Source organism: Anthonomus grandis, chromosome 22 (genome assembly GCF_022605725.1).
Source record: "Anthonomus grandis grandis chromosome 22, icAntGran1.3, whole genome shotgun sequence".
Taxonomy (NCBI): Eukaryota; Metazoa; Arthropoda; class Insecta; order Coleoptera; family Curculionidae; genus Anthonomus; species Anthonomus grandis.
The window spans coordinates 33054319-33077069 of NC_065567.1; the positions used below are offsets into that span (position 1 = coordinate 33054319).

The following is a 22751-nucleotide window of genomic DNA, read 5'->3' on the forward strand; positions in this document are numbered from 1 at the left end:
AGATGCTAAAAACGATTCGTAAAAGTATTTCAGCAGAAACGTCATCTACCCAACTCGATTTTTTATTCTTTATGCCAAAGCGTGTTTCACAGAAAGCAAAATTAATAGTAAAGTTAAAAGTCTGAAGAGGCTCCGTTCTAGAGAAGTCCTTAGTTAGACCACTTGGTATATTACAATAGAATTTGTTAAGGCACTCAAGATCACCATCTGGGTTACCTTTAACTGAGATATTGCGAAAATCATTAATTACGGTCTAGGTTTCTTTTTGTTTATTTTTTACCTTAGAAATTCGACCACTGTATTAACTAGACTCGGTTGATTTTAGAAGTTGTCTATAAATTCTACGGTACCCATTGCAATAATTGATAAACCTCTGATCATTAATACAGTTCATCAAATAATTCAGGCCCTGTGAGCCAGAGTTTATGTGTATTTTTTTAAAAATTAACTGAATAGGAAAAGCCTTATTAAATAGAACACATAACTTAGTATAAAAACTGGCAACTGGATCTGCATCACTATCTCAATTTAGCCAATTTTCACGAATGCTTAACAAATAAAATTTGTTAAAATTAGCCGTATTGAAGATTCTACCAGGACTACCACTATTAGGATGCCTTGCCCATCCCGTTATTAACACTGAACAAGCAATCGTACTGTAATAATTGGTACAAATTATAGAAGAGTTAGATCTATTTGTAACCCATAAGATAAAAATTAATTTGCAAGCAAGGTGTTATTTAGAGAATTTTTATCAAAATAGGTAATGTTAAAGTCCCCTGCCAGAATAATTTTTGATGAAGATGACACAAAAGAGAGAAGTGAATTAAGGCGCTCGACAGTCTTTTATTGATATCGAGGGGAAACGATAAAGACAAATGATGTATAAATTTAATTGCTTGTAGAAAATCACACTGAATATTCAAAACCCGTATCTTTCACTAAATTGTTAAATTTATTAACTCTTACAAGAAAATTCATTGAGGCTAGAAGACTTCCTCATAAGTATTAGCAAGGACAATAGATTTTTTGTGGCCACACTTAATGGCAATAACAGTACCATTGACTAGATGCTTAGTTGGCCTCCAAAGTAATAAAATGATGCTTGAAACCGTAATGGTAGAGCACTGAATTATCTGCAAAATTAAAAACTTACTTTAGAGGTCATGTAGATCACATATGATTCCCAACTTGACGCAGCGAGAAACTACAGTTTTATCTCAACCCTTTAAACCCGGATATCTCATGAACCAATAAATTTAAAAAAGATTCACATAAAGAAGCTGTGATTTAATACCATTTGTTATAGTTATGTTAAGTTATTGGTCAATGTGGCCAAATCACAGATATTAGAGGTCCAACCAAGTGACGAATACTGTAGTACCAAAGGTGCATTTAAAAAATTAAGGGGAAACCCTTTATATGAGACATTTTTTAACTGCATTGCTGCGCATTCGGTCTCTATTAGCTGCTGGACACAGAAATGCGCAGTAATTAAATTTGAAAATTTGCGCAAAGCTTGCAGCGACTTTAAATGTAAGGGTATTGTATATATACATGTGTTACGTTAATCTATGGTATTTGAATCCTAGAATGTAGAACTGTGTTTCTGTAGTGGAGTCCTTAAATTTAAAAAAAATAACACACTAGAAAGAGAATTCTACATAACACAGAATCGCACCCCTGGGCGGCTTAGTTTTGATAAGGTGGCATGCGCAATAAATATATTGCCGAAATTTATTTATTCTTGTGGCACTTTCAGATGAAAGTTTTCCACACCTGTATTTGTTACTAACACCTTAAATATAATCCCAAGATTGAAGACATTAAATGAGTCTAAACCAGTTTTTAGCGGATTCAGCGCGGCCATTTACCCTTAAAAGCTTTCTTTGCTATGAAACTTTTAGATGCAATTTGTTGCTTTATTTTTTGAGTGAGTCTACCGGGAGTTTAATTTTTAAAACTAAAATCCGAGAAAGCTTTTGACCCTAGAATCTTGTTGAGGTCATGTCTGTTCGCAATGATTATTTGGAGTAATGAATATTTAAAAATGACCAAACTCTTATTTACTGAATTCACGTTGACTTTTTTATTAAAATGGTTTAAATTACTAACTTACCCTTGAGTTTAATATCGAATTTATACCTGCTGGAATGAAACAATTTTTACTTGAGTTTTTATTCGAATTTTCAGCTTCTATCAGAAGGAGGGATAAGTGAGTAAAGAGGCAACTCACTTATTACCAAAAAACAATTACATAAATACTATTATACTTACAATGTTAATTATTCATTGTTTTCTCGCTCAACATTTTCAAATATCACGAATATGTTCAATAATTATTCAGCGGAAATTCGATTTTTTATTGCCACTATAAATTTTCCCTTGACCAGCTTGCTTACAGCGAAATTAGTTGGATTAACGAGAGTATATATAAGAGAATGGCAGCAGCATGATGAATTTATTAATCTTTATTGCTTTATGCATCGAGAACCATAATTCTGGTCTATTTTTAAATATTTGACACAACGAGTTTGGAAGCATAAACATTTCACTCATAAGAAGGAAAACGTCTTTAAAAACCGCTCCTCTAATAACTGACCCGGGGGAAAAAAACCTTGGGCTTTTAAAATTCCAGTCTGGCAGTGAGTGAAATATTATATTCAGTTCCATACATTAGTTCTCTTTCCTCCCAATGAATATTATTTATAGAATGTTTTGCGTCAGATAGGACTTGTCACGAACACTTGGCATCAGTGTTTCTGATGTACCTAGTAAATGATTATTCTTTCTCATTTTTTTTTTCTGTCCTCAGCGGATTAGTGTCAGGCGTGGGTAATCACTCAATTACCAATACTTTATTTATATATATTAAGTAAGGGATATTTTTAAGATTTTTTTTCATTCAGTTCAGGCCTTTTATTCAATATGTTCTCTATAGCTGATTCTAGAGGAATTATTTTTTTGTTCAGTTATTATTGTAAAAAAAAGGGATCAAGATCGAACTGTCTATGAAATGAAAGAACGAAACCACAAAATAGCATCTTACCTTATAATGAAAGGAAACTTAATTGCTTTTCATTTTTTTAAAAAAATTAGAATTTGTAGAAGGAAATTAAGAAAACGTACTCATCCCAAAGGGATTTTATTGTGTTAAAATTTTTGTTAACAATACATCACCCTTACAAATAAGATATTGTCACAGTATACAGTCTATTTCTTCCTTTAGCATTGGGACCCTAATGAATATCAAAGGTTTTAATATGTCCAATAGTTAATAACAGTGTTGACTTTTTGGCGCCCAACACGCGTGAAAATTATATTAGTTTTAGCTAAAAAAATATATTTTTTTGACATAAGAAAAAGGATAATCAAATAAAATATGGGTTCTTTTTTTACTGTTGACTTATTAGGCGCCTAGGTATTTTTCTGCAACCTTACTTAAGTATATTGAGTATAACTTTTTCTCTTCTTTTTTTAAATTCCTATACATGTATGACATTCACCAATTTCTTTGTCTGGTTAATTGGAATTTTTATTACTTTGTTCCATCACCCTTGGTTTCCTCAGTTCAATACTTTTGTATTTCATGTTTTAATATTCTGCTCGTGTAAATTAATTAATGCACATTTTATCAACAATTGCTCTTGAAACATTCATTTCGAATGAACACCATCCAATGCTTAAAGGAGAGCAGATTCCTTGGTCTCGGAAGACTACAATAACCACATTAGCATTATGGAATTATTTTCTTCGAGAACCTTTGTGTGATGTCTAGCATTCCCAACGTATACTTTAAGTGCTAAGGAAAAAATGCTGAACCAAAAATATTGGATAGAGTGCAATAAAATACTGATTGTCTATCAGTTCTTTCCAGATAAGCATCCCAAGCACTACTGTATTACATTGAATAAAGTTCCTAATACTTTATAGCCGTTTGATCGATTTTGAAAGAAAAACAAAAAAGAGGCCCTTCTATTATATCCCAATGGATAACAACAGCTTGGCACCTGATGGCATGCAAATTGTTATTAGCTTTTATTTACCGAAACTGTGAAATTACCGAAGTCAAAAGCTTTATATAATATAATCACAAATCGACAAAGAGTATTTTTAGATTAGGCATCAAACATCACCTGAATGTTATTTTCGAGGTGACTGGCATGTGCTTTCCGTCGAAAAGAAAGTAATAAACATTGTTGATTTTTAACTGGATGCACAGATTCTTTTCCACAAAAAAAAGGAAATTCCGATTACTTTAACACAGGAATGTGTTCTTCTGCTTCTTAAAATATTAGATTTATCCAGATTAATCCACCCTGATTCAGGCACTTACAGGTCATAGTTTCATTAATAACTAGACTAGACCATAAAATTTTATCATTCTTAGTTGGGATTTAACAGGCTTTCAAGCTTCATTAATTAAAAAAATATCTTGAACCTCACTGAGTATAGGAAGAGAGGTATGAAATATATATTTGCCATTTTAAATGTTTAATATTATATTACTATAAATAATAAAATCAATATTGATAAATATGACTGGTGCTTTATAACTGATTCAGACTAACATGTTGTTAAGAAGATCTTGGTATAATCAGCATAGAATAAAATAGTTACGATATAATGAAGGAAATATGCATAGCATTATTAAAAATGGGCAAGATGGAAATCATTAGGGAACTTCCAGAGGGAAACAACATTATCCATCCGGTTATTCCATCTACTGCTTTGTATCAAAAGGGTTTTCATATCCTGGAACTATATTTTTCACATAAAAAGTAGATTGAAGGGATTGGACCTACCATTCAAAATCCCATGATGCAGGGCAACTATCTTATGTTCTGTAACATTTGGGTTAAGCTCAAATACAAATGAGTTAAACAATTTTTGTATTAATGACATCAAGTATATGTATAACTAGAATCTTTAACACTATAACCTAGAGCCACATAGTACTAGATAGATAAAGCCTATGATGATTCTTTAAGTTGACTACCTATACTATGTATAGTATTTCTCTGATTAGAAATCTCTTCTATTTATTTAATATTTGACTGGAGCTTTAAAATTAATTCAGAAAGACATGGTGGTAAGCCGATTTTCATATATACCATTTATAAATTCATAAAAATGGATAAGATGCAAATCGGAAGGCCATCTTAAGGCACTTCCAGAAAGGGAAACTACAAAACTATAGGTGACTTTTGCATCAAAAGGGTTTTTAAATCCTATGTATCCTATTCCGCTGATTAAAAATCTCTTGTATTTACTTAAAATTTGACTGGATCTTTAAAATTAATTCAAAAAGCCATGTTGGTAAGCAGATTTTCGTATACACCATCAATAAAAATGGTCCATGGATCGAAGTCAGATGAGTACCTTAGGTAACCACTGAGGGATATTATGGTAGCATCTGGTACTGTTTGTAGTAGTCATATACAAACATTTTTGGTATTAGTGACCTCAAGAATGTCTATTAACTTCTACCTGGAACCACATGGCACTAGGTTAGATGAAGCCTATAATGATGCTTTAATTATTTGCCTTTAGACTACCTGAACTACCTTTATAGTCTGAACATTAATCTCTTAATTGGCTGTAGATGAAATGACAGCATGCGTTGTATTTTAAAATAACAAATTGACTCGTAAATTAGTACGTATATGACCCAATTTTAGCAAACTTCATTACTTTGCATGCCGCGGATTATTTTCGTTATCACATGAACTGAATAAAAATAAGTTTAACCTATAACGCTGCCTACTAAGTGGGTGAGCAAGGTAACGTTTTTAATGACATCGGCTTACTTTATCAAGTTGATCCATGTATAAACATAATGTATCAGCCTGCAAGAAAAAGTTAATAGGGACATGCAATAAAACAGACACTATATGGGGCTCCTTTAATCTAAATTCGTTTATATAATAAATATTTACAAGATTAGGGCTAATGGTTCCAAATCGTAGAAGAGCATAAGCAACGTCAAAAATATAAATCTAGTTACCGGCTTATCTGGAGTTCATATAGAAAGTGCCACTACATATTTCAACTGTTCTTACAAATTGTGAGTGTAGAAGTCAATTATCAATTATAAAGCAGGCATTCCGGGAAGTCGGACGTAAAAATAAACGTGCCTTGTATATAACGAAAGGAAATATAAACATAGCGCACCCGTTCTAAATTATATAAACCAATGCGGCATGTCGGATTAATATAAGGAAAGTGCACTGTAGTTATCGGTTATTCAACTTGAACCGATTTCGCATATGAGGTCGCGATGTCGTACTTAATCGATAAAATTATGTGATAATAACATCGTAAGGATCAAAAGAGAGTTTTTTTTTTGCAGAGGCAAGAAAGTTTGTGGACTTATTTAGTTATAAATTAGTATTGGATTTGTGCTTAAGGGAAGTATATTGGGACAACTGCTCTATACGATCTATACATCCAACTTATGTGGATGACGCTCAATTATATTATTCATTTTTTCCAAATGAACTAGATGTTGTTATTGAGCGCATAAATCTTGACCTAAAGAGTATTGCATTAACTTCCGCCAAACACCAACTAAAAATTAACCCTTTAAAGTCGAAATTTATCTTATTTGGTAATAATGTCTCAAGAAAAGCCGTCCAAGAACGCTTAAATCTCCAAATCGAAAATGTTGTTATTCCTTGTGTGACCCATGCGAAAAGTTTAGGTTTGGACATTGACAGTGATTTGCGGTTCCGTAATCACAACACTCAAAAGTTAAAAAATCCTGTTTAACGCTTCCCCTTATTTACTCTAGTCGTCATCTTCTGCAAAAGGACATAAAAATGTTGTTATGCGATTCTCTAGTGCTAAGCCACATGACGTTGTCTTGATAATTTTGAAGCAAGACGTATTCAAAAAGCTCAAAATTCATGTTTACGCCTAATTTATGGAATCCGTAGGCATCAACATATTACACCTTTTTTACGCAAAGTGGCTAAATATGTACAATCGTAGAAAGCTGCACACAAATGTTTTTTGTTTTAAAATTCTTAAAACTAAAACACCTGATTATTTATTTAAGAAGCTTGAATTTAGGGTAGATGTGCGCGGTCGTCCTCTATAATCATAGAGTTTCTATTCCTAGGCATCGTAAAGAAATCTTTAAAAGATCTTTTTCCCATACTGCTGCCAAAGCTATACATTTATTAGCGCAAGCGTTACTTGGTTACTTTTAAAAGACTTCAAAAAACTTTTAATCCGTGAACAAATGGGCGACTAGCTAAAGTTGGTAGGTAATCACTTCTTTGCTTATAGCGATATATATTATTTCAAATGATATTGGCCGTTGATATAGTCCTTACTCTCATGTCACTTTTCACATATTTGTTTTACTTCTTAACTTTCAGTTTAGTTTTTTTTTCTTTCTTTCTTTTCCTAATTATTTTACCTTAATTATAAAAAATTTAAATGGCATATGTACTGTTGCCCAATTTTGAGGATTTGTAATTAGTTATAAATTGTAATATCAATCAGTATACTTATATATTTTCCTATTGGAATGATTTGTTGTATTCTGGAATTCTAGGCACTTAAAATTTTTTGAGAATTATAAAATTTAAGTTAAGTTTGGTTAGAAAGTAAGAGCTTACAGGCTAAATATTAGTTTAATACTTAGTTTCCGGTTTAAGCAGTACCCTTAACTCTTTTGTTATAGGGCGGCTGAAGAGCCTTTTAGGACAATTAAATTTTTTTCTTTAATTTTAGATACATCATCTTAAGCAAATTTGTGAAAATGCATATTTTGTCCTAATAAACACATTTACTATTATTATTATTATTATTAAAGTACCTTAATAGTCAGGAAACATGTTTAGTGTTTTATTACAGTGATCTATAGACAAAGAATTATTTCATCAAGTGCTACACTATCTACCAAGCAGAGACGAGATTTAGGACTATGTACTATTATACAAATATTTATTTAGTGTAGTGGTATTGAATAGCATGAACTACATTACTTCTAGTATTTCTATTTCAGCAATAAATTTCAGGCCTGTAGTTCCTTTAAAGGGTACTTGCATAATTCAAAAAACGTTTATCCAATCAAGATTTTGCTAAGGAATTTGAAATATAATATAACCCTGGTACCTGGCAGAAAGATAACTAGATTGTAGAACCATAACGAAGTAGTGACTTGACTAAAAGAATCATACGGAATTTCAGTGAATCAAAAAGAAAACTTGAACTGATTGAACTTTCTGGACCTCAATAGTAATACCTATATGACATCAATCGATTATATGGTCTAGTCCATTCTCGAGTCAAGCTGCAATTTTGGGGATTTTACATTAAGCAAAAAACGTCGAATCTATTCAAGGTGGGCCAATGGAGTGTTTCCACCCTGATTTTCTCTTCAACAAAATCAGTTCCCAGATCATTACAATAGTCCAGATATTACTTGAACAATTGATAAGGCTATAAATTTGTGAGAATAGTATCCACTTTCCTTCCCTATTAAAACCATACATACAATGATGCTTATAAGCAAGGTGCACAGCAGCAGCTTGAAACCTGGAAATTAAATGAATATTTTTTTATTTATTTATAAATTTATCCTCCTTTACACAAAAAAAAATCGCTATTACATTGAAAGAGGGCTTACTACTGATAAAAACTAATTCCTAATATCTACATAAAAAAAGTAAACCTAGACTATATAAAACATCTAAATAAAATTTTAAGCTTTTGCAGACTTGGAATCTGTTTTAAATGCATCCTTTATTTGTTTTAGAACAGAATATAAAAAGTCTATATCACACTTGGTTACTTATCACATGGTTACATTCTTCTCAAACATCTTATTTATAGGTGAACAATCAGTCTTATTAGTTACCCAGTTGCTTAATTTAAAACAGGTTAACGTAGCATTATAGAAAACCATATACCTACCAAGCTTTATGACATAAAGGCAGAATCGTTTTTGAACCTTTTTAACCAGATCAACGTTAAATTCCGTTTGTGATGCCCCTATAATAAATAGAAGTATACTCCAAGTAAGGTCTTAAGAAGCCAAGAGTTCTGTATGCCTTTCCAATGATGTTCATTGAATTTCAAATTTTGCTGAAACAGTACTGCAAAATCAAAAGCAAGTGTTTTTTCTTCCAATAATACAGTTACAAATTTTGTATTGGTTCTCTATGTATTGTGTTTTTTGAGTAATGTTTAGAAACATATCATTGAACCATTGACAGCATCTCCGAGTCCTGAAGATTTGAGATTTCAGAAAAAACGTTAATATCATCTGCAAATAGCAGGCTTGTTGAAAATTTCACACAGTAATCATTATTAAATATAGTAGACAGAAGAGGGCCCAAGTTGCTACCTTGTGAAATCCCTGAGGTTAATGTAAATGGCTTAGATAAACTTGTTCCCCACCTTAACTTGATTTAAACTGTCAGAAAAGTATGATCTCAGAAACATCCTTATGTTCAGGAAACAAGACCAAATTTGCCTAGTTTTTCAATAAGTGAAAAATGATCAACTTTATCAAAAGCTTTCATGCAGTCAGTAAAAATCCAGACATCCAGTTGAGTTTTACTATTTATGGCCTCTGCTGCAAAACTCGTAAAAACACACAAATTTTACAGTGGACTTCTATGGTAAAAAACCATGTTGTTCTGAAATCTGAATGGAACCTGTCTTTAAAGTAATTTAAATATTGTTCTGAAGCACATTTTTGAATATTTTAGCAACTGAATTGTGTTATAACTGCATGCTTTAACTTAACTGGAAATTTATTTTGTTTGTATGTATTACACATGCTCAAAGATCTTGAACGGCTTAATATTTTTAATAGACGAGAATGGCATGTCAGTTTACTATTTCAGACTCCTCTTTACTCATACAACAAAGTTAATTTTCATACAGAAATTCCCTAAATGATCCCCAAACATATGAACAAATTTTTCAAGAAATCTTTTTCCTATAATTTTTATCACCTTAATAATGCCTTATCTCATGATATATGGAATTCAATATGTACCTTTTAAAGCAATATTTACTTCAATAACATATTGGCTTCAAGCATTTCTTTTTATTTTAATAAATAATTAAAATTATAGTTTCCTCTACTCCCTTGCTTCTTTTTTCGTTTATCCTTACCTTGTTCCTATGAGTTTATATTTTTCCTGAAATATATGTAAACAAAGACTCATTTTACCAATACATTTACTTAATGAAAGAAGTCGTCCATTTTCTCAAAGAGACCTTGATTCAATAATCTAAAGGGAACTACACAAAGTCTGGGTCTCAAAAGTATTTATTAATGCTAACAGTAGGTTACACATGTTTCGCTCATATTAAGAGCGTCATCAGACCTTAAAAATCGACTACAAACAGTACATGCTTTACAGTCACAGTATACACACACACTATGTGTGTGGTGAAGCTCTTAATATGAGCGAAACACATGTAACCTACTGTGTAATAAATACTTTTGAGACTTTGTGTAGTTCCCTTTAGAACATTTACTTATGCCTACGAATTAGTTTTAACAATGTATTACCATGTTCTGTTAGAACAGTTTAATAAAGTTAGATAAGAGTTTTTATTTAAGTTTCAGTTTTGCCATGTAGGTAGAACAGAACTTGCACCTTGCGCAAGAGTGTGATATATTGGCTTTTATTCACCTTAATAGTTAATTCATGTGTAATTTTGTATGTAATTTTTTTGTATGGTAAATATTTAAAAAAAAAAGTTATTCTTCTTAGTTATTCTATATTTATATATAGTTATTCTTCGTTTATTATTCTTCTTTATAAATCTTCAACATATGTAAGTTCACTCTCGAATTAAACTTTTTTTTGTTTTTTCATATAGCACCTAGATGAGTATTTACTGGACCATACCCTTTCATACTTACCACTACTAATCGAATACTTACATCTACATCTGGTAATAAAGTGTTTAGGTTAATATTTGCATCTTGCAAAACAAAAAAAGGCTCTTTACTTAAGGTATATGAACTAAAATTTTAAATTCCAGATAGACTGGAATAATTTCCTCCTGCTAGAATAATTCCCCTGCATTGCATGCCGGAACTGAAAGAAACTGGTCAGATAATATCATAATTTAATAAACAAAAATAACTATCTAAGAATTAGATGCAGAATGAGAAAAAACACATCTTGAAGGGACAATATCCAGACCTGAAATGTCATACATAACAAAGTTAATTTTCTTAGTTCATGTTGCAGCTATTAAAAGAAACGTCTCTTAACCTGAACTGCTGCTGGCCATACTTACTCTTAAGTCATTTAATAAAAAGAGTTTTCATACCTTTCAGATAGATATCTTTTTGATAGCTCATGTTGAAAACTAATTAATAAATAACTGTAATCCAAACTACTAACTATGGTGCCAATATTTGAATGATAATCATTTTAAAACCATGTCGATTAAATGCATAAAACATGTTATCTGATAATAAGGTAGTTAGTTATAAATGAGTACATAAATTACAGATGCATGGTGTGCTTAAATAATCTAAATGATAGGTACTGGTTTTGCCTATCAGCAATCTCTTATTAGCCATAAATTGATTACATTAGATGCATTATAGGTTACAGAAGTAAATATTTATAATATTATAGTAGTTCTCACATCATTTAAAATCCAATTTTGTATTTTTAATATGTTTGTTATTTGAAAGTGTTACAGTGGATATACACAGGGTGTCCCACAATCAACGTCACAGGCTATAACTTTTTTATTTTTAAATATAAAATGTTATTTTTAATAATTATAGGACTACTACCAAAAATTACTTAAAAAAACCTCTGACAAATTTATCCCCTAAAAACCACCCCAACTTTTTTTTTCAAATGGTACCACCATTTCTTCTAATGTTTGGAATGCTTGTAAAATTATTAATTCTATTTTATAAAAAAAAAATCATATGTTAACATCAACGTGAGGCACAGAATATCTTTTATTGATTTTCTTATTATAGTTCACTGGTGCTATTGTTGAAAATCTTAGCAATCCAAGTTATTAGTATTTTATTTAAGTGATTCAGACAAGTTAAAAAGAACATGAGTATTTCTCAATAATACTCCAAACACTATAACTTGCTTTTGATTATAAAATATTTAGGTAGTACAGTATTTTTAGATGCTATAAAAAATTTTTATGGCCAAATACAAACATTTATTAAATTCTGTTTTGTTGCCTTTTTGTATAGGTCATACATATTTTAGTTCCATAGTTTCCAGTAAATCCACATGTCTCCATTCATATTATCACAAGAGAATGTAATATTGCAAGAAGTATCATTCAGCGAATTCTTCAATAACACATACATCGCCCTTTTAAAATCCACCTAGTACAAGGACTCCACCCTACTGATTACCAACAAAAGTTTATTGCACCTCTTCAGGTTTTAATTCATGACAATCCCGAAGTTTTGGCACAAATCTCTGGCTGGTCTGGTCTGGTATAATTAATGGTATAATTAATAATAAACATTTTATTGGACCGTACTTTTATAAAGGTACATTAAATTCAGAGCGGTATTTAAATTTTCTTCAAAATTCATTGTGGGAACTATTAGAAGACATGCCTATTTTATAGCGCCATTTAATGATTTGGCAACAAGATGGCGCTCCGCCCCATAATGCCCAAATTATTACAATATATTATATAGACAATAGATAGATTTCCTCATAATAACCACCACAGTAAATATTTACATTACGTGTATCTCCCCTTTGAATAAGGAATTCTGACAGATATTCTGGTTCATGAAAATTAAATAATTTATGTACAGTGCAGCTTATACCCAAAAATCTTCTTTGGGCCATATTAAGACTATAGACCTGCTTTACATGCTCACTCACATGAACCCTCCAAGGCAAATTTCTAGAAATTTTACACAGGAATTTTGAATTTTCTGGATTTTATATTTATTTTGTGCAGTTAAAAAAGGACTGTGTATGGTCCTTAATATCCAGCAATACGAAGCACTAAACTCTCTGTAAGGATTTTTTTTGTACTAGCAGGCACAAAATCCTTAAATTCATATAATGACTTTAATTTTTAATATGACTGTTGACAAATCTTATTTACATGCGCATTAAATAACATTCAATTATCCATACAAAGGCCCAGGTTTTTGACTTGATCTACCCAGTCCAATTCAACACCATTAATATTTAATTTACTTGGTGCTCCATTATTCAAGGTCTTTTTATTTCTTGAACAGGATTGCCTGTGTTTTACCAGAATTAATAAAAAGTGAGCTTTTGTCAGCCCAATCAGAGATCCTCTGTTAGTGAGCATTAATTAAATCCAAGGCTTCAGGCATGCAACTAACCAATGATGGTAGATAAATTTATATGATAGATATGACCCCAATGGGTTTTTTTGTCTGCGGTTATTTAAAGGATATTGTATATCAACAACTATCCAATAATTTTGAAGAGCTTAAAAATAAATACTGCTCCCATGATTACTGCCTGCTTGCAAAAGAGAAGTCTTTCTGTAATATGAAGCTTGCATGGAAGCTGATTGAGCTAAATAATAGATTTAAATTTTGTAAAATAAATTAATATGATGTTAAAATATTGCATAATAAATAAATTGAATTTAAAGAGAAACTTGCTATGTTAATTTTTGCAACAGAAATATTTTAATTTTAAAATTAAAAAATTCCTTACATTGATGTTAACACATGATTTTTTTTTATGAAATTGAATTAACAATTTTACAAGCATTCCAAACATTAGAAGAAATAATGGTGGTGCCATTTGAAGAAAAAAGTTGGTGTGGTTTTTACAGGATGAATTTGTCAGGGGTTGTTTTTTTAAGTAATTTTGGGTAGTAATCCAATAACTATTAAAAATACATTTTCTTAAAAAAAATTATATTTAAAAATAAAAAAGTTATAGTCTGTGACTTTCATTGTGGGACACCCTGTATAAAAGACCAATTATGAAAATTTAATGCACCCCTACAGTTCCACTTTTTCTTGGAACAATTTGTAAAATAAAGTATGGAAAAATTAAACGATATGTTAAATAGTTATGCTATTCACCAATACTTGAACCCATAAACAATAAAGTCATTATCCCTGGTTCCTATATTCACCATTCTGAATCAAATGTATTTTAGTTACTTATCCAATTCATTATACACCCACAATCTTGTTGAGTATGCTAAACAGGCCATTGTGCAAATGGAAAAGCCACTTGGACTCTTCGGATTTATGGAATCTAAACCATATCAATATAAATTTACATTTCCATGTTTTTTTTTTTGTAAAGAACAATTTTTTCTTAATCTTTTCATGACTTCCTACCTGAATTCTAAACCAACAAACTTGAAACTTCTCAGCCCTTGCAAACAATCCTCAAACAAAACCTAAAAAGCTCCTTCGGAAAAGCCATTGAATACAGATAACTTATTAAATCAGTACTGGCATAGCAATTTCAACAAACATGCTCCTGGTTGTATACAGAGAACATAAAATGCATAAAATTTATGGGGTTTGCACAAACACCAATTTATTTAAATTTATTGATTTTCACCTTACTGGAACTAACCTTCATTTAAAATACAAATTTGATATAAATAATACAAAAAAAAACAAATTAAATTATTCCTTTATTATACTAACCTCTTACATTACTGCTGTACACTTGACATTCTTAAGTTCATGACATTCAAGTGATTTTTCATATTTGAAGGGCCCTTAAAATGTCTAAGGGTTTATCCCCTAGGGATTTAAAGTAGCTAGAGCAAATTTGATGAATCTTGCAACTTTAGTATAACTGTGTACATGACAGTCTATTATACTTAGGGGATGTTTTATGCTTGTTCGAAGCTCAAACAAGGAAATAATTTTCACAATTTATTGAACATTTTCCTGTACTCATCATTACTGAATAAAAATGTAACAAGTAGTTTTATCTAGTGCTAAAGATTTAATACACACCTATAAAGTATAATGTAATAAATCTATTGTCTTGATGGAATATCCTCTTGTTTTGTTTATACAATAAAGTTTAAATGCCCTAGCCATATACTATTCATGTGTGTGGCTATGGTTATTAATAAAGTATTACTCAAGGCATGGTCAGTCATAAACAGTGTCTTTACCTTGCTTTTTATGTAAATTGGTCACTTGAGAATTAAACAAGAGAAGGCAAAAACACTACTTTTGACTGGTAAAAAATCTGATATAAACGTTGGGATTGAAAGAAATGATTCCTGCAAACCAATAATTAGGATGAAGAACCCATTTCATACATTTTTGTTAAATTTAGTGTCTTCTCGCGGTATGTATTAACAATAAAGAGAAATGTTTTAACGCTATGTTAAGCATATACTGTAGGTTTATTATGTCTTTCAGGGTTTTTATGACAATGATATCATCTTCTTTCTCCCTTAAGAAGTTTACTTACCTGTATTACATGTTTACTATAAAAGTCTTAAAGGGATTCACAAATTGCAACACGAATCACTGGTCAAGGAGTATTCTTATTATCGGGGGTGGGTCGCACAATAAAGTTAAAAAATGTAATAGGAACAATCACTTTTAGGTTGCCTGCTATATCTCAAAGTTATTCCTGATAATGTTAATTAAGAAGGCACCAAAATACCGTCTGTTTTTATTCACAAAACTGAAGAAACTTGAATTTATATATCGCGTTGATCTTCTATCATTAAAAACACGATAGTCTCATTTTGCTGCGAGAAAACTGCTGCCCGAGCTTAAGCACCCGCTGAACTTTCCGATTTCCGACAAAAACAAAATGTGAACATGAACTGTGGGTCTTAGTGCGACCGAGCGCTCTTTTTCTTTCCGGACATTCAACCTTCGAGTACAACAAGGATAGATACTGACTCTACTGAGTTGTATTTTTGACATGCGCGCCAGATGAATACAAAGCAAAACAATAATTTCTGTTTTCCTACATGTGGCGCTAATGATGTTTAAAACTGCAACTAAATTGGATAGAGGCTTCGCATTAAAAGGAAACTGTAATTTCAAGCCTTAGATTGTCATAAGAACGGATAGATGTCGTCTCAGCCGGCTTAAATAAGAAGCCACATGATTGATATGGCAACAACTGATAAAGGTGGTCCGGGATGAGCGCGCATCTACTTTTTTTCGGCGCGGTCTTTTAAAAAATTAAACGATTTTTTTAAATTTATGACTTAGATTTTTAAATAAAAACATATACTTACCAAGTAAACATTAAATAAATGATTAACTTATATAGAACTAGGAGATTTCCTGTACAAATCCACGCCTGTACGAAGTTTAGGTAGGTATTAAAAACAAATAATTATACAGAAGATATGTTTATTTAACAAAACAAGAATTATAGCAAAGCAACAAAAAAAAATTATCTTATATTTAAAATTATAAAAATGCGAGATCTCAGCTAATAGGAGAGCTATGACCTTGCGGGTGGTCTCGTTGGAATCAGAAGGACAAAGCTAAAACAAAACCGTTGGAATTTTTGCCATAGTTTCTATAGAAGCCGAGATATCGACCTCCAAAGTTTGGGATTTTTCATTTTGTGGGTATACCCCCTGTATCGAATTTTTTCACCGAAAATTGATTATTTAGAAATCGAACTAACTAAACCAGCGACTTACTCCCATCACGAAGACACCGCGTTATAACAGGATCCAAGCAGAACTAAGGAGAGGAGAGCACTTTGAAAATTCAGAAAAAGTCATTTTTCGACGTCGATTTTGAGTCCAAAAATGGGCCCTAAAAATGCGAGATCTCAGCTAATAGGAGAGCTATGACCTTGCGGGTGGTCTCGTTGGAATCAGAAGGACAAAGCTAAAACAAAACCGTTGGAATTTTCGCCATAGTTTCTATAGAAGCCGAGATATCGACCTCCAAAGTTTGGGGTTTTTCATTTTTTGGGTATATCCCCCTGTATCGAATTTTTTCACCGAAAATTGATTATTTATAAATCGAACTAACTATACCAGCGGCTTACTCCCATCACGAAGACACCGGGTTATAACAGGATCCAAGCAGAACTAAGGAGAGGAGAGCACTTTGAAAATTCAGAAAGTAATTTTTCGACGTCGTTTTTGAGCCCAAAAACGGGCCCTAAAAGTGCGATATCTCAGCTAATATGAGAGCTACGACCTTGCGGGTGGTCTCGTTGGAATCGGAAGGACAAAGCTAAAACAAAACCGTTGGAATTTTCGCCATAGTTCCTATAGAAGCCTAGATATCGACCTCCAAAGTTTGGGATTTTTCATTTTGTGGGTATATCCCCCCTGTATCGAATTTTTTCACCGAAAATTAATTTTTTGGAAATCGAACTATTCTATTTATATGTGTCAGAATAAAATTATAATTATAATAATAATTTACATGAACGGTGCGATATGTAGTTTTCTTGACCGTTTATATTTATGACATTACAGAAGGTATAGTAATTAGATTGGAGCGTCTTGGAGCGTCTTTCTGGTATCTGTCTGCTTTAGTACATAGGGCGTTATGCATTTTTTTTATTTTTATATATTTTATTATTATATAAGCATTATTTATTATTTCTTTTTTTACTTTACATATGCTAAAGTACTTCAGCATACTTTTATTGCCTATGTTTTCTTTTTTTACATCAATTTTTATCCTGTAACTGGGTAACAAACCTGTTGAAAATAAATGCTCTTTTCTTAGCAGTGGGCTGAGCACCGACTCCTAAGACACACCAAATATTAGTGTACAAAATTTAGATTGAAGATACAAAATTTTATTGGTATCAACTACTTCAGATCTGCCTCTATGGTAGTATTCTATTAATTTAATGTTGGAAGCTGAAAATGTATAGACCCTTATTTATTAGTTCAATAAACTGATCAACCCATGGCCGTTGTTATTAATTTCGCATTTCTAAAGCCAAATTAATTGGTTATTTCTAAAGAGATTATATGACTCGAATTGATTATAAATTCCTGATTTTGATGCTTTCTCCGATATTTTTGAAAAAAAAACGGAAACAATGGTTGGGCTGTAACGTCTTTCCGTGAACCCATTTAAAAAACCAGGACAACTCTAGATATACTTTCAAAATAATAGGAAAAATTGAGTCTTATAGGCAAATGATATTTATAATGTGTTTAAGTTGCGCATTTATTCCATAAAAATCTGTGCTATTTTTATTTTTTCAAGACTTAATTATATTACCTAGTTCGACAATTATTATTGGTGTAAAATTAAAATCGTCATTCGGAAAGATAAAAGGAAAATTTGTTGGTATTGTTTTGAGATTATATTTGTGAGGCAGGTAACTCGTTTATTATTTTTGATGCAATATGAATGAAGAAATTATTGAATTCATCAAATGAAATATTATTTAGGGGTTTTGACATTCACGTTCAGTTTCATGTTATATTCCGTATAGACTTTGGATAAAAATTGTTTCTTCTTAGATATACAATATATTGTAGGCCTCAGACTTTGCTAAGGCTAGGTATTCAAGGTATATTGTTTAAATTTTCTTTTTAGGTTCAAAGAATAGGGCATTTTGTCTGGCCAGCAACTTCTGAAACAAAATTGAATACTTCCCATTTGTCTCTCAATTTGGGCTTGATCCTAAGTTTTGTTTCTCATCTCTCAATAAGGAAGGATGCATTAATAATACTTTGAGGAAAAAGGACAAACAGATTTACTTTCTCTTCCCTTGAAGGATTTTCACAATAAATAAAATTCGAATGTATGTTGCTTACCTTATTAAAGAATTTAGATAGTCCTTTTCTTTTGTAAGCCCAATATTTTTTATTTATTTTGATGTTACTCTATATATTAAAATATGTCTCTCTATACCTATGTTAAATGCGGGTATGCCTCTGCATTTGATATGTTCAAAAAAATATTATCAAAGCAAGTGTTGCAACGACTTGGTAAAAAGATCATTCAGGTAAATTTACCAGCAATAGATATTTACTGTCAACATTTTCAAAGCGACATTTTATAAGATCAATAAGAATACAAGTACTTTATGAAATAGAATAAGTAAAAGAAATGGCCATTACTATTAGGAATGTTGTGCCAACTCACAAATTTCATTAAAAAATCTAGTCTTAGATCATCATAGCTTACAAATGGTTAGCACCAGTCATACAACTTTTTTTACATTTAGCTGGGAAATTATCTTCTGGATGTTTTGCAGTAAGAATGGCAAAACAAGAGCTGGGAGGGGTGGTTGCACGTTCAGTGTACTTTTCACTTATTGAATCTCATATTCGGTATGGCTTGCCTTTTTGGGGTTTAACCAATAAGAGGCTGCTTAACATTTTTTTAATTCAAAAAAAAGCAGTTAGATACCTGTGTTCTGCTAAGTTAAGAGATTCTTGCAAACCCCCCTTCATTTCTGAAAAAATCCTAACTCTTTTTTCACTCTTTATCTTAGAAACAGCTGCTCTTATTCACAAAATTCCCAAACTACCCTCTGACACTGGCCATTTGACTCGTCGTGTAAATGATGTTCCCCTACCTATTCCTACGTATTCCCTTACCAAAAACTCATTAATTTACATAAGTAAAAAAATGTACAATCATGTTCCTCTATGTGTTAGACATATATCGGATGTTAAGAAATTTAAAAGAGAATTAAAGACGCTTTTATTGGCTAAGGCATATTATAACCTGGATGACTTTTTTAATGATAGGTTTTAACCTTGGACATGTTGGAAAGTTTTTTTTTTCCTCTTTCTTCTCTAGTTTTGTCAACAAGTTTACCTTTATTTAGTAATTGATTGTTTTATTTAGTGATCTTTAATTCAAGTATGTTCAAAAAGTTTTGTCTTCTGTTGTTCATTATTTTGTCAATTTTTGAAATTGTATTTTTATTTTGTTTTTTCAGCTTGTAGGATGCTTATACACAAGATTATTCTTACGTAATATAGCACATTTTCTTTCTTTCTTAGTGTATTTTATGAAACATCTGTTGTCAACAATACTCCACTATTTTCTGAAAATTTCTAGAAAACATCCAGGATCTTATTATTTTGGTACAATTTTGAAACAAGATATTTTTCGAGTCATATAAAATGATTTTTAATTTGGTTTATAACCCTTTTTAGTAAGTTTTCTGTCTACCATACATGTCATGCAAATCTTGAAATTTACCATATTGTATTTTGTCATCATTGAAACTCTTAAAAACAAAAGTGATGTGTACATTTTTAGTTTATGTTTTTAAAAATTTGTGCAAAATCATATCAAAGAAAATTTGTCTTTTTACGGCGTTTTGGGTTTGGAAATGATTTCCCATTACCTGGTATGGCATTGAACATTGCTGTTTATTTTGTAACTGACTGTTACAATAGAAACCACTTCAAAACCACATTCTTGAACAAAGTTTACAACTTCTTGTGTCACTATTGATAGTTTATTACCCCTCACATTCTTTCCTGACCATAACTACTACTAGGACACCCAACATAAGAGTCCAATATAATAAATAGATTCCACTTCCCCCTAGTAATAATAATTTGAATTCTAAGTTTATTAATTATATTGGTTGGTCCAAAGACAATATAATATATTATTATAAAAACACTGTAGGCAAATCATGTTTAAAAACTAGAATATAGGTTTGAGAAGTCCCTCAGTGCATGTATATGTATTTTGTTTTACAGTCTTGTTATTGCTGCTTATTCAAAAGTAGATCTGTAAAATAATACAAACATAATTTACTATTGAAAATATTATAGCTACTTTTAAATTTATGACACACATACATATGTTCAGAACGTTAAGGTGCTTAGGGAGACTCTATCTAATGTTCAGGTTATTTTTAAGAAATCATTATTAAACATCTTATAAATTTTGATATTATATAAATATTAATACAAATATTGTTGAAGGCCAATACAATATGGGAAGAGAAAAAATGAAAACTCTAAGTCTCAGTCTCAAAATATCTATTTAATTAATCAGGTAACATGTTTCGCTAATAAAGCATCATCAGACCTACAATAAACAGAAAAACATATGTAACTAAAATAAAACCTTACACTAAAACAAAATCAAATATTAAAAATTAGTTAAAATTACCTTATAGCTAGATGACCTGCTAAGTACTGACAAATAAAATTTAAACCTGAGAATACCCACATATTTTGTAATAAAACAATAACATGGCACAAAAATTCAACAAAAAATATAAAAAGGAGTATTTGAACCCACACTCTAAAGTTGATCTCGGTGAAACACCAGATTGTTAACCACTCCACCAGCCTTGCCTATGATGATGCTTTATTAGAGAAACATGTTACCTAATTATTTAAAGAGATATTTTGAAACTGAGACTAAGAGTTTTCATTTTTTCTCTAGTTACGTAGGTCTCTTTCAGATAATGGATGAGTTCTTTCACAATATGGGAAGTTGATCAGTAACTATTTTTTAATTACTTGACATAAATAAGGCTATCATCATATTTGCTTTTTGTGTAAGCCTTTTAAATAAAGGTCACTCCCCAATTGATCTTCCTCCTGAACATTCTCTGAGACATCGGCACTTGAATTATAATGAGAAATTAAATTGTCGTAATTGAGACCAATGCTGTAGTTTCTAGTTGAATTTAAAATCCAATTCTAAAGGTCAAGTCTGCTGCTATCATAATAGATCTGCTTATGCCACACCAATTATGAGCATCAAAGTCTAATATGTATAATAATACCTTGTCAGGGTAAGCCTTTACGTTCCATTGGTATTGAGACATCTTCTTTTTAATTTATTTTAACAGGTCCTGAAAATTGTTATCATATCATCAAACAAGAAATCATTAAGACTTTTGCCATTTCAACGAATATTCGTTCCTCTTTTCTGGGTCAGATCTTATTGGCAGATCTAATGAGAAATATTTTGGCACATTAGGAAACTGTAGTGGTAAAGCATTTTCAGTCAATTTTGGGTAGGCCAAGGGGCCAAGGGCTCTTTTTTACCTTTGGATATTGTTGTAAATTCATGTAGTATAATAATGTGAGATTCATTAAAATGTTTTGTACACTAGGTACTTTTAGAAGAACTCCAATTCTTCCTTGGTATTGCTTTTTTTCGTTGATTGCTTCAAGCTGGAGTCATAATTAAATTATTTGCATTCGGATGTGCAGTATAATTACTTTATTCAAAAATTAATTAATAACTGCAAAGAAAGTACAAAATTAAGATGGTCTGGAACTCATGAAGATAGAATTGAGGTTATGTTGCACCCAGCACCCACTGACATAATGGAATGGACGGGCTCCCACTCATTACGCGCCGTGAGATCGTCCATATATGAGAAAGAGATCCGAGAAAGGGTAGGAGCTATTTTGGGCAAAAGCAGGTTAGGAGATAAAAGAGACTTATCGTTCGTTCCTTGTATATATATTTTTCAACTGGAAAATTATTGGTTTTTTAAGATTTTTGGTTGTTTTTAACGCTTTATTTGAGCTTAAAGACATTTTTTTATGGCAATTTCTGAGGATGTATGTGGCATGACAAAACGTCCTTCTGGTTTAAAGATTTTCCGAGCTAAAGCTTTTGTCCTAAAAATTGCCCTGGGCTGTTTCCTGCAAATTTAAATGTAAATTTAAAAAATCGAATTGTTTTTAAATTTGTATTCAAGCTATTTTCTTCCCTTGAATCTTTGGATACGCTCCTTTTTTTGAGGTAGAGTAAATTCTTCAGTTTTATTTTAAGACAATAAATCTTGAAATTTCTTACGTGCCGTTGTTATCAAACTTAG

General features: G+C 31.3%; 1 protein-coding gene and 1 long non-coding RNA gene across 7 annotated transcripts in view; both read right to left on the reverse strand.

Moving 5' to 3' along the window:
• Nucleotides 1-15804, reverse strand: part of LOC126749160 (Ca(2+)/calmodulin-responsive adenylate cyclase) — a 163055-nt gene extending 147251 nt beyond the window's left edge. For 5 of the 6 annotated variants that reach the window (XM_050458839.1, XM_050458840.1, XM_050458838.1 and 2 more), the window contains exon 1: nucleotides 15441-15804. The gene's annotated coding sequence lies outside the window, so the exon portion shown is untranslated. The remainder of the gene's footprint in view (nucleotides 1-15440) is intronic. The other variant, XM_050458841.1, reaches the window with a different exon arrangement.
• A 5124-nt stretch (nucleotides 15805-20928) lies between these two features.
• On the reverse strand, nucleotides 20929-22232 carry LOC126748715 (uncharacterized). The gene is made up of 2 exons (XR_007664806.1): nucleotides 21967-22232; nucleotides 20929-21902 (listed from the first exon to the last, which is right to left on the reverse strand). It is a non-coding gene; the product is annotated as an uncharacterized LOC126748715 (long non-coding RNA).
• Between the last annotated feature and the right edge of the window lie 519 nt (nucleotides 22233-22751).